Consider the following 11,423-nt stretch of genomic DNA (forward strand, 5'->3'; position numbering starts at 1 on the left):
TGCGTGATGAGTCAGGTGATTGCTAAGGCTGGAAAGCCATTCAAAGATGGCGAGTTCATCAAAAAGTGCATGTTAAATGCTGCAAGTAGTCTGTCCAGAAAAGAAGGGTCAGTTTAGTAACATCAGCCTTTCAGCCAACACAGTGGCAGAGCGCATTTCTGACCTGTCAGGTAACATTTATGATCAACTGCGTGAGAAAGCTAAACATTTCCATGCATACTCTGTTGCTCTTGATGAGAGCACAGACATCACTGACACTGCGCAGCTCGCAATTTATGTCTGTGGTGTTGACGGTTGTTTTGAAGTAATGGAGGAGTTGCTCACAGTGATTCCAATGCATGGCCAGACCACTGCTCAGGAGATGTTTTGGAAGCTGTGTGATGCCATTGTGGATGCTGGCTTGCTATGGAAGAGTTTTGCTGGAATAACAACCGACAGAGCACCATCAACGACAGGGAGGAAGAATGGACTCGTGGGACTTGTTCAAAGAAAACTGGAGGAAGAAGGTGTGGAAGAGGCTATTGCTCTCCATTGCATTATCCATCAGCAGGCCCTTTGCAGCAAATGCCTGACGTTTGACAGTGTGATGTTTGATGTTGTGAAATGCATCAACCATATCAGAACCAGGGGCTTGAAGCACCGTCAGTTCCGTTTTGGGGGAAATAGACTCATCATATGAGGATGTGCTCTACTTCACAGAGATACGCTGGCTTAGCAGGGGAAACGTCTTGAAGAGGTTTTTTGAGTTGAGAGCAGAAGTGAAAGCCTTCATGGAGAAGGATGGGATGGCTGTTCCTGTACTTAGTGATCCCAAGTTGATCATGGACTTAGCTTTTCTGGTTGACATCACACCGGAGCTGAATGTACTGAACAAGAAGTTACAAGGCCAGGGGCAGCTTGTGAGTGTTGCCTATGACAACATCAGAGCATTCTCCACAAAACTTGGGTTGTGAAAAGCCCAGCTTTCTCAGACAAACCTCTGCCATTTCCCAGCATGCAAGGCACTCATGGATTCAGGCACACCATTCAGTGGTGAGAAGTATGCTGATGCCATTGTAAAGCTGCAGGAAGAATTTGATCACAGGTTTGCAGACTTCAAAACATTTTTGCTGATCCCTTCTCCTTCGGTGTGAAAGATGCTCCTCCTGAGCTTCAAATGGAGCTAATTGACCTGCAGTGCAATTCTGAACTCAAAGCCAAGTTCAGGGAGGTGAGTGGAAAAGCAGAGAACCTTGGCAGGGTGTCTACAGGTTTGACCAAGGGAAAATTAAGACATTTTAAGACTTTTTAATACCGTTTTCCAAATAAAATTAAGACCAACTCGCAAGATCATACACGTTAAAATAAAGCACAAAAACCAACTGATTATTTACATTAATTAATCTAGCTGCTTGAAAACTTCAAATGTTAATGCACAAGACGGACAATACAAGACACAAACATTACATTTTTTTTCACTGTACAGTATACACAATGAAACTTTATACAAAACAAAATTCAAACACTGACAACAGCATCATACCACACACACACACACACACACTAGGCCATTTTCCTGTTTTTCTGATCCACACTCCAGCTCATGCTCAACCCCTTTCAGTTCTGCTACTTTTTCTCTGAAACTCTTTCTAAGGATGTTTGATTTTGTGATCACTTTGGCCATCAGGGTTCCTGCTTTCCCTTCGGCTTGTTCAGCAAGTAAATTATTATTATAACTGGTTTATACTTAACCTTGAAAGTGACGTACAAATGATTTAATTCCATCTTGTTAAGGTGTATGAACCCTGCAAACATGACTTGGTTAATTGCGCTGAAGCGCGGCGCGCGCGAAGTTTTTACAAATTTTCTACTTCCAGCAATGTCACCCAAGTAGGTGTTTTCCCCTCATTTTCTGCAGATCTTGGAGAAAGCCGTTGCCAATCTGGAACGCATCTGTGACGGGCAGGTGTGAGCAACAAAAAGGAAGCGATCACGCCAAGTCTCAGGGAAAAAGGGTGGTTTAATATAAAGTGTGCAAAACCTAAAACCCGTGCAATAGATCCAAATTAAGGATATAATGACCAGCGGTCAACTGGTACAAAGACAAGACATATATAGGCAAACAAACGACCCTCAGGTGAGACGGATCACGGGCTCCGCCCACCTGAGGGACACACATGACGTCACCAGACAATAACAACAACAGCCGCTGTGGACAGAGATGGCCGGTAGGGGGCCGCCTCACCGTGACAGCATCGACTTTCTCCTGAGCTTAGGGATGGTCTTGTCAGAGGTGGATGGTGCTTCAGCACTGGTAGACTGGAAACCTGCAAAGTCAAAGCAAATAGACGGCGTGAGAGGGATGCTGTGTGTAGTCTTCCATGCTGTTGTCATTATTGTTGTTCATGCCCTATTAGTTGTGCAGCAGGAAAGACTACTAAACCATGGAAGACTACTAAACCATGGAAGACTACTAAACCATGGAAGACTCGGTTCTTTATAAATAATACTGTCATGAATTAAACTTCATGAAATACTAAAATGCGTACCATCTGGAATATGTTTGTCCACCACCTGGTCCTCCGTGTGAACATGCACTTAGTTTGTGCGTTTCTTTAAAAAGAGCAGACAATTTGATATAAAAAAATCATTCAAAATATGATTGACGGTAGCATAAATGTATGGTTGAAAATCATTCAGAAGAGCAGAGTCTAAAGCTAATGGTGTGACTGGGAATAAATACATTTTAAAAACAGATACCTTGAATCTCCGCTTCAGAAATCTTGGAAACCTGAACCACCAAGATTTCTTCTCCAGCCCCACGTCCACTGTCTGTGCTGCACTCTGCAGAGCGGAGCCTGTATGGTCCTGTTCTGTCCGAGAGATGGTGATGCCAGCGACATCACCGAACAGAGTGAGGGCAATCAGAGCTGACAGCTCTGAGCAGCATCTCTGTAGTGACAGCTTCACTTCCACGTCAGCCTCCGTCACAGATGCGCTTCTAGAACCGTAGTGATCAGTGTCAGGCTTGGTCCAGGATGTCAACCCAAGGCGTTCTTGGAGAAAAGTTTCTGAAGCAGTCTTCACAAATCTCCTCACGATGCCCGACTGGAGTGCCTCCTCAGAAAGGTCAGACAGCACTGACCGAGTCTCCCTGCAGCTCATTTGTGCCTTTACTCGGTCCAGAGCCGCAATCCTTTCCAGCATCAGGTTCCTCACTATAGGGATGAGGTCCTGAGCAACCACCTCCTTCACTGCCACTTTGACCCATGCTGAGATTTTTTCCAGCACTTCAATCAAATCCTCCATTTTCATCTAGTTAGGTTAAAGGAAAGTGTAAAAAGTTCATCAGTATCCAAAAGCTTAATGATTTTTAATTATTACTTTTTTTAACCTTAAGCTGATTATTTCTTTAAGAAGTAAAATGCTAATGTAAAGAACATCTACTGTTGTGAAGGTCTGACCAGACATGGCCAAAGGCTCATGTTGCTATGGTAACTCAGACACACAGGCAGATAGGAAGACAGAGATACAGAGATTCGTACTCACATTGCTTGGCAGTGTATTCCTCAGCTCTTCAGTTAGAACAGCTGGATTAATCCCAGAGGTGGATACGACTCCACCACTTTTCCCACATGGAGGAGTGTTGAGATCCTCAATCACTGCCTCCTCCACTCTAGTACAGCAAATAGCTGTGGTGAAAGAAACATTTACTTTAAGCATCTATGAGGCAGAGACTAATGATGCACATAAGCAAATGTCACTAAAAACATAAATTGTGGAAAATTATAGTTATGAATAAATAACCTCATAATGCATCACGTTTTGGTAACATGTAATCACGCTAAATCTCACCTGAAAACCATCTGCTACGGTCTTTCTTTGCCTGCTTGTTTTTCACGCTGGGGGCCGACACATCACAGCCCTCAGGAAGCTCTTCTGCTGGCCCAGCTTTCTTAGACTGTAGTAGAGAAAATGAAGAAAATATGAGTTTCATGATGACTATCGCAGGGGTTCTCAACTGGTCTCAGCCCGGGACCCACTTTTTCCCCCATTGTCATTAAGTCGCGACCCACTTTTTAAAAAAAGTTGTCAGTTGCCGTACACCATGCACTTTATGTAATACAACTTGTTTGGTGGTCTTATGAAGGACCGTTTATAAGCTATTGAAATTATTACAAAAAACAGTGTGTAGTGCTCTGGGGCCTTCACGACCGCCACTTGCGTCTGTGTTAAGGTCATTTGTAGACGGTGCCTTAGACGTTGCAGTGGTGAAAGTTGCACATTTAAAATACGTCTATTCCTGACGTAAACAAAGTTGTAGATGTTTGTCTTGGTTGCCAGAAACAAGAATTTTATTATAGCACTTTTGCCAATACTGTCTTAGTTATTGAAGAAAATTCCGAATACTCGAACGTGAAACAAACTTTACTGAAGTTTCCTAGTATGCATACGAGTGACTTTTGATCCCATCAAAATTAATTTAAAATTATGTACAGTTATAAAGAAGTGTGTCCTCTTTGTGTCCGACAGAGATGTAGACTGTGTGGAAAAAATGCGATATTTTTCGCTTGGCCATTTTCAACGCTTAGTGCTCAAGTTTCAGCTCCGTTTTGCGAGTCATGCTGGTGATCGGATTCCTGCATTTGTTGTTGGGCAGAGACGAACATGTGAGCGGGAGCTGGAGTCTATCGTTTAACTTTTAAAATACAAACTCAAAAGAAAATGATGGATATTTTTCCAATTACAAAAAATCCTTACCCATAAAAAAATAATGCTGTTGTATCGGCTGTCGCCAGTGGCGAGTGAAATAATTATAAAGTAGGCTACATTACGCATTAAACACGTTGTAGAATGCTACCCTTTTCTGTGAAAATACAGGCTGCGGACATACGCGCAGACAGGATAGGGGGAATACGAACATTTCATAATTTGATTTTTTTTCTCAACACCGCTGGACTCTCAATGAGAGAATATTAATCTATCTTAATGACCTCAGATGGTTAATAACCAATATTAATTGGTTACACATCTTAAATGTGATAAGAGGCCGTAAAATGAAGTAACTGGGATGTAACCGGATAATTAATGTTAATGTGAGTCGCCATTTGTGGTCGAAAGCAATTTAGTTCTATTTTTGTGCAATATTCTACAATCACTGTTGCTACAAAGCAACTTTAGAGAACTGTCTCGACGATGAATGTCATTTTCAATAAATAAACTGAGAAGCGGCTCTCTCGAACTTACTCGGACTAAAGTGAGATTATGGAAAAAGCTCAAAGGAACATGAACTTACCCTCATCATTTGTTGATTTGTTGATGATCACTTGGAATAGTCGCACAAGATATCGCTGAACCGCTGTAGTCGCTACTTCAACCTCGGTGACGATCAAACCATCTGTGGTTAAATTAAACACTGTCTGTGGCGACTTTTATAGGTCTCCTGCATTGTGACTTCATATGCCGTGTTGTCGTAGGGACGCAGTTAGATAATAACTAAAACTACTAATTGGCCGTGTTGTCATAGTGACAGTTAATTAATAACTAAAACTACTAATTGGCCGAGTCTTCAAGTGCAAATCACATTGGGCTGTCCCATGTTAATCTCAGTAGTTTGGGCCGGGACATTTATCACACCCACTCTGGCCCTGGACATGTATCAGATCCACTCCGGTGTTATAAAAATCTGTGCTACCCATCGAATGTCCTACTTAGGTATTTTCATGTCAGTGTACAACGTACACCTATAATTTTGCGTTGTCAGCATTTTTTTCTCTTGAATTCACAATGAGGACTGTCCATTTATTTTGCCAATTTACTTTTTTGTCAACAATTATTAAATATTTTTGTGAATATCCTCGGAAAGACCTGAGAAATATCACTACTGCTTTGTTTCTAATACGTGGAGGTTCCAAATGTCTGCTAGTCAGTTTGTTTTATCCTTGCCAGTAAATAACTGTGCTCTCTTTTATCATTCCATCCTAAATGGTTTTAGTTGACTGACCTTGAAAATAGCACTTCTTAACCTTTGACGTTCGTTCAGTTGGGCTATTTTACATTTTGAATCAATTTTATTAAATACAAGTAAATAACCATGAAATGTTAATGACGCTTGCACTCATCGCAGTCATTTCTGCGATACTCAGTTGTCAGTTAAACGTGCAATTGAGGAGAAGTGAAGTGGGACACGATACCTGTTTCTGATAAAGGGGACATACCCAAAGAGCTTCAACAAATCACAGAGGCAAAATCTCAGAAGTCCCTCCAAGTTTCAAATAAAAGGTCAGTAAAGTTCAAACATATGTTAGTCCAAACATGCTTCCAGCATTAATACTGTAGATTTTATGGTCTATATCGGTTCTAGACTGCGTTAACATCGTATTTGGACTGCGCAGACAGATTACATGGAGAAACCTGTGCACTTCACCTGTTCCAAATGCTCAATTCGGATAACCTCATATTAAGGCTCTAACGTTGGAGGATCCGTGGCTCCGTCCGAAATGCCGTGCAGTAGGCATTAGATTTCAATGCATTACGTTCTGCTCAAATCTTAAAGCAGTGCGTTCTTTCAGTAGGCGACTGGGCAGTTTTCATAACCTCGAACATACTACGTCCGTCATTTACCTATATCATATGATATGGCATATAACGGCACTTTCGTTGATAAAGGGCAGAGTTGGTTGTCTATGTGTGCACGCCACTGCTCAAGGGTGTTAATTATTTAAAATAAAATACACACTGGCTATACGAAGTTCACCTCTGACCACGACTTTGCAGTATTACAGCAGTATTATGTCTAAATATCTAGTTAGGACAAAACTAGAGTGCTCAATGAACTAAGTTAAAATCACTGTAACTCCGGAATATAATCTGTAGCGTTTTTATGTGTGTGCAAATGAGGGGACTCGGAATTCGGCACAACACGTTCGTTTGAAAAAAATTCTCCGTTGTGTCTGCTGCTTGCATGTGTTAAATGAAAATGAGCACCTGATTAACTTTCTGTTCCACCCCTGACGGGTGAAGAAACATCTGCAGAAAAGCCACACCTCATTATAACAGGGTTGCCAACTTTTGACGTTCGCTTGGAGTGAGATTTTAACCTGAATGTACACAGATTCAGTGTTATATCGCCGGTGGATGGCGCCAGAGCTAGCGAACTAGTAACGTATTGAATCATATATGTGGATCTGAGGTAAATAAACTGGATATTTTTTTTCGGCGTGAGATATCGGAAGTGTGGCGTGAGAGCGTGTGAAAACGGTCAAATGCGTGTGTCTCACGCTCAATGCGTGAGAGTTGGCAACCCTGTTATAAGTCGCATGGTTCAAAGCGTGAGGGAATAAGTAGCGGTTTATAATCTGGAAAATACGGGTAGCAATCGCGGGGGCTCCGCTGTGGCGGGTCGAGGTCGCGTTCCGCTCTTCAGCTCTGTTTGCAGGGTTCATCCACCTTTACAAGGTGGAATTCAAGTACATGTACGACACTTTCAAGGTCCATTTTCAATATTGTCCAAGTGGAGGTCGTAAAGGCCCCAAACTGCGCACTGTGTTTTTTGCAATTATTTCAATAGCTTTTAAATGGTCCATCTAAGACCACCAAAGGTATTGGATTAAATTAAGTTCATCTTTAATAACAACCTACAACTAAAATATGGGTATTTATAGCTTGCACCAATGTGTGGTGGTCAGTTTTTTCAGATATTTCAATAGCTTTTAAATGGTCCATCATAAGTCCACAAAACAAGGTTGTTGATTAGGATGCACTTAATGTACTATAACTTGTTTTGTGCTCTTATGATGGACATTTTTAAAGCTATTGAAACATTTCACAAAATGTGCACTTAATATTTATACAACTTGTCTTTATCTTATGTAGAATCGTTAAAAAAATATTTAAATATTTGTAGAAAAACAGAGTGCGCAGTGCTCTGGGGCCTTTACGACTGCCACTTTTGTCCATGTTAAGGTCATTTGTAGACGGTAATAGTAGTACATTTAAAACATGTCTAATTCCGAATACGCGAACATGAAACCAACCTAACCACAGTTACAAGGAAGAGAAAGACATGAGTCATGTTGGATGACAGAGATCCTAAATAACAGCTGACCTGATGTGAGTGCTTATTAGTTTATATTATGGCACCTAGAAAAAGTTATTGGCGCCTGATTTTTTCCTTTTAGGACCTTCTGGCTCCTTGAGTAATTTTTTAGTCTGTAGCCCAGCATGAGAACCATCTTGTTGCCATGGTAACCACCAATTGTTTACCCTTTTAATTTGTTATAACATTTGTACTGTCTATCATTCGTAGGCATGGTATTAGCTTCCATTGCTACGCAGATGATACTCAGTTGTATATATCTTCTAATCCAGATGATATCACTACAACTCTCACGATTGAGAACTGCGTCCAGGACATTAAAAACTGGATGGGATCTAATTTTCTTCAACTAAATTCTGACAAGACTGAGGTGCTGATTCTTGGGCCTAAAGCTGCTAGAAGCAATTGGGCTGATATTCCCCTTACCCTAGATGGTTTTTCAGTAACACCTAAATCTACTGCAAAAAGTTTAGGTGTCACTATTGATTCTGATCTTTCATTTGACGGACATGTATGCAATGTCACTAAGGCTGCCTTTTTCCATTTACGTAATATTGCCAAGCTGAGACACTTACTTTCATTAGCTGACGCAGAGAAGCTAGTTCATGCTTTTGTCTCGTCGAGATTGGACTACTGTAATAGTCTTCTAATTGGATGCTCTAAACAGTCTATAAAGAAGCTACAATTTGTACAAAATGCCGCAGCTAGAGTCCTAACCAAGGCTAGGAAATTCAATCATATTAGTCCCACTCTCGCCGCATTACACTGGCGTCCGATTAAATATCGCATTGAATTTAAAGTTCTTCTGTTAACCTATAAGGCGTTAAATGGTCTTGCCCCACAATATCTGAGTGAACTCATTGCTTACTACTGTCACGTCCAGCCCCTCCCTCCTCCCTGGTCCCGCCTAGCTCCCCGCTCCCATTCGTTCCTCCGTCTGTCTGTCACGCCCTCATCGTTAGTACCCACACACCTGAGTCTTGTTTCACCGTCTTGTCTCTGTGTATAAAAACTCCCTAGTGTTTTGCTCCCGTGTCGGTCATTGTATTTGTGTTTGCCATGTTTCCTGCACGCTCCGGTCTATGCTGCTCTCCGCGCTCAGTAGCCTGTACCCTCCCTTTGTTTCTCCTGTGTACTGGTCTGGTTTGTTCTGTTTTGTCTTCCCTGTTTTAGTTCTCATGTCTATTTGCTGGTTTATGTAGTTGTTCCTTGGTAGTCGTGTTTTCTTCACATCTTGTATATTTCTCCCTGTTACTCTGTTCCCCTTAGTAGTTAGGTTGTAGCCTTTGTCTTTCGCTTCTAGTTTGTGTATGCATTCCCTGTGCGTTCTAGTCTTCTTGCTTTTTAGTCTTTCAGTTATTTCAGTCCTGTTTGTGTTATGGTTGTCATGCTTTAGTATTGTTTGTTTGTCCATTATTGTAGTCCTTCCTGTGGTGTGTCTAAAGTTTATTTCTTGCATTGTGTTTCAAGTAGTGTTTCTATTAGTGTGTTTGCTTGGTTGCCGTGCTGTCTAGCTTATGTTTGGTCTAGTGTGTATTCTCCTGTCCTTTAGTTATTCTCTCTTGTTCCTTATGGTCTTTGTTTAAATTAAAAATTCAAAACCCGCTATTGCGTCACCCCTGTTAAATTGTTACAACTACAACCCAAAATGCTGGATTTCTCCTAGTTCCAAAAATTTGTAAGACTACAGCCGGAGGCAGAGCTTTCTCTTTTAAAGCCCCTCAATTATGGAATAGCCTTCCAGCTCCAATCCGAGATTCTGACACAGTTCCAATCTTTAAATCTAGACTTAAGACTCACCTATTTAATCAAGCCTTCAGCTAATATTCCTCTTGTAAGGTGTAGGGGCTCCATACGTTGAGATTTCTGGTGATCTGAGATGTTGATGCTGTCATCCAGCTGTGTCTTGGCATCACTCTATTTGTGACTATGACTTGACTGGAAAGCAATGTCTCAGTGAGCCCTCATGACTGTGGTCACCTCTGAACCCCTCCCTTTAGTTATGCTGCTATAGATTAGTCTGCCGGAGCCACATGCTCATCACTGGCACGTGAGCTACGTACATTTAAATCAATGGTGGTTTAAATTCATATCCACTCAGTCTGTATTTCTATCTTCTTGCATGGCTCTACCCAAGACGATTGGATACAGGCACCTGCAGGCACCTGGGGGATGGTCTGGCTTGTCGGTGGATGTGCTGATGCCGGGGTTGGATGAGCCGTTGCCACGAGGGGTCGTGCTGATGCTGGCCCACCTGAGGCCCACCGCCTGCACCGAGGGGACTGAGGCTGCTTGGCCGGGGAACAGGAGCCTGGACTGTTGCTGTAGAACTTTGAAACCACCCTGCGATCACGAACTTGTGTTAACGGGCCGCCCAATGGAGGATGGGTTCCCTTTTGAGTCGTGGTCCTCCCGAGGTTTCTTCCTAATCCCCATCCTATAGGGAGTTTTTCCTCGTCACTGTCGCCTTTGGCTTGCTCATTAGTGATCTGGACCCATATGATTGTAAAGCTGCTTTGTGACAACGTGTGTTGTGAAAAGCGCTATATAAATAAATTTGACTTGACTTGTACTGTATAAAACTGGGTCGCGACTTAATGACAATGAGAAAATGTGGGTCCCGGGCTGAGACCTGTTGAGAACCCCTGCAGTACAACTACATAAACCAATACGGGAGGACTCAAGCTACATAACATCATTCATTCATTCATAACACACATAACCAAATACATAACTAATAAAAATATATGCACCAACATTACACAACAATACCGGAGCCGCAGGGGCTCATGGGAAGTAGCGCCGTCCCCCAGTGGACTGACGTTACAGTTCACTTGCTAAGCAAATTCTAGCTAGTTAACTATTTTTATTGAATGACATTGATCCTTATCAGAGGGATACCATGGACAGCTCCACGGGTTCATGTCTATCCTTGACGCACCATAAGAAAACCTCGTTGTGCGTCACTGCAAAATGAAATAAGCGATTCGGCGCCACAAATTGGTGAAAGGTATAAATACCCACCAAAGAGTTGTAGGTTGTTGCATAGTATATACTTTATGTAGAAATTTTTGTTGGACCGTTTAAAAGATCGTATCGGCTAATGTAATTTGTAGACGGTGCCTTAGACATAATAGCGGCGACAATTGTACATTCACAATAACATGTCCACAATTTAAAATACGTCTATTTTTGATGTAAACAAAATCATAGTAGTTTGTCTTGGTTGTCAGCAATGAGAGTTTGTAAGCCTATTAGCACTTGTGCAAACAACGTCTTAAACAAACAATTCTGAATATGCGTGTAATTAAATCTTTATTTATCATTACTAAGTCTGATGACATCT

The 11,423-nt window shown here is 41.8% G+C and overlaps 1 long non-coding RNA gene across 1 annotated transcript; it reads right to left on the minus strand.

Annotated features, from left to right (window-relative positions):
• Positions 1-3,292: 3,292 nt before the first annotated feature.
• On the minus strand, positions 3,293-5,464 carry LOC143496508 (uncharacterized). Its single transcript, XR_013125619.1, has 3 exons — positions 5,276-5,464; positions 3,835-3,940; positions 3,293-3,671 (listed from the first exon to the last, which is right to left on the minus strand). It is a non-coding gene; the product is annotated as an uncharacterized LOC143496508 (long non-coding RNA).
• Positions 5,465-11,423: the final 5,959 nt, after the last annotated feature.

This window comes from Brachyhypopomus gauderio, unplaced genomic scaffold (genome assembly GCF_052324685.1).
Source record: "Brachyhypopomus gauderio isolate BG-103 unplaced genomic scaffold, BGAUD_0.2 sc96, whole genome shotgun sequence".
Classification (NCBI taxonomy): Eukaryota; Metazoa; Chordata; class Actinopteri; order Gymnotiformes; family Hypopomidae; genus Brachyhypopomus; species Brachyhypopomus gauderio.